The sequence below is a fragment of the Octopus bimaculoides genome, chromosome 2, assembly GCF_001194135.2.
Source record: "Octopus bimaculoides isolate UCB-OBI-ISO-001 chromosome 2, ASM119413v2, whole genome shotgun sequence".
Classification (NCBI taxonomy): domain Eukaryota; kingdom Metazoa; phylum Mollusca; class Cephalopoda; order Octopoda; family Octopodidae; genus Octopus; species Octopus bimaculoides.
In genome coordinates, this window is record NC_068982.1 from 119,320,524 (window position 1) to 119,322,358 (window position 1,835).

Here is a 1,835-nt window from a genome sequence, read left to right on the forward strand (position 1 = left end):
CCCGCTGTCCAGTGTATTTGCTTGAAAAACTGTATCTATTAAAGCATTTGAGTATCTCCAACGAATACATAAATTCAGGGAATAAGATTTCTCTGTATGTCCACATTTCAAAAAATAGAGCTTGTCAGAAACTAAATGTAGACCACCGGATATTTTGCAAACCGTTAACACCTCTTGTACTTTTGTTTGACATCAAATTATTGTAATTTTGGTTATTTCCCTTGTGTTTTTCCTTTTTCTTTTCCTCTTTAATAAGCGTCTCTTCTTTAAACGTTATTTATTCAGACAAAAACACTAACAAAAGGCCTTGATTTCAGCTTCCTAAATGCCGTAATGAGTTAATATTTCGACCAGGAATCCCTGGGTAGCTTTATGGAAGTTTGTCGTTTTTAATTTAAGATCGTATATAATTCTTCACGTACACATTAGTGTGGATAAGAAGTAATGACGATAGTACAATTTATAAAGTTAATGAAGATTAATTATACTATTATCTAGTGATGGCGTGGTTGGTATAAGGGATAATCTTCAGAGAATTTTTTTCCTTTTTGTGTGGTGTAATTTTATTAATAGTATAGAACTGAAAGTCAATATTTAGTTTTACAATAGATTAATGGCGAATAGTCTCTGCTTTAAAACACTAAGACGCAGAAGCATACTTAAATTATTATTCTGAAATATATACAAATATATACACATATATTTAATAACATTTATAATAGTTTTTAATCTCTTTTATTTACTTAGTTTTTATTTAAATATTGACGCTCACACTTACAAACATAGACATATATTAATTTAGTCTGTTTTATGATTTCAAATTTCTCGCATGTGACGTTCGTCCAGTTTACCGTGGTGAGATTCTTACTCAAATATTTCCATAATATAAATTTTTGGTTTTGGGGTTTGAATGGAAACAATTGTAGGGATTATATTTATTGTTTTTTTTTATGATAATGATAATATTATATTATATTAATGAATTAACATGTGTCAATTTAAACTCTCATTTGTATTGTAGAAAAGTTTTTCTACTATATTGAGTATTAAATACTTAACCAGTGAAAATTGGATGTTTTACATCCCTATAAGGTAGCTTGTTTCCTTGTATTAAATATATATATATATGTGTGTGTGTGTGTGTGTGTGTGTGTGTATGTGTGTGTGTGTGCGTGTGTGTGCGCGTGTGTGTGTGGGCGTGTGTGTGTGTGTGTGTGTGTGTGTGTGTGTGTATGTGCGCCTGTGCGTGTGTGTATCAGCACATAGTTTTTGACTCTTATTTCTCAGTGACTATTAGTAACATCTAGTTTTATATTGCTTGTAGCCATGTATAGTATTATTATTATTATTATCATTATTTTTATTATTATTACTATTATTATTATTATTATTATTATTATTATTATTATTATTATTATTATTATTATTGAAGTGAGAGAGAGCAGTGCATGCCATCAAAGTGACACTGGGGTTAAATATACTAAGCCCAATATACCCATCATGACTACCCATCATGATGGGTATACAAAATGGCTGATTATTAGTAAGGAAAGACACATAAAAAAGAATGAAGAGAGGAAAGGATCACTGATGAGGTCACAGAATGTGTGACGAAAGAACTCTGGCCGAAATATGATAAATATAAAATAAAGCTGAAGCAAGTGAACACCAGATACATAATGTGTGTGCTTTTATTGGCTAAACTGCTGGCAACATGTCCATCCCCAAATACAATAATATCTGTTTTAACACACGAGTTTTCATCAAGAAACTAGCAAGACGAATATATAAACTTATATATATATATATATATATATATATATATATATATATAT

At 29.8% G+C, this 1,835-nt stretch overlaps 1 protein-coding gene across 1 annotated transcript in view; it reads left to right on the top strand.

Annotated features, from left to right (window-relative positions):
- Positions 1–1,835, top strand: part of LOC106876909 (carbonic anhydrase-related protein 10-like) — a 1,215,161-nt gene that overhangs the window by 900,010 nt on the left and 313,316 nt on the right. The window lies entirely within an intron of this gene.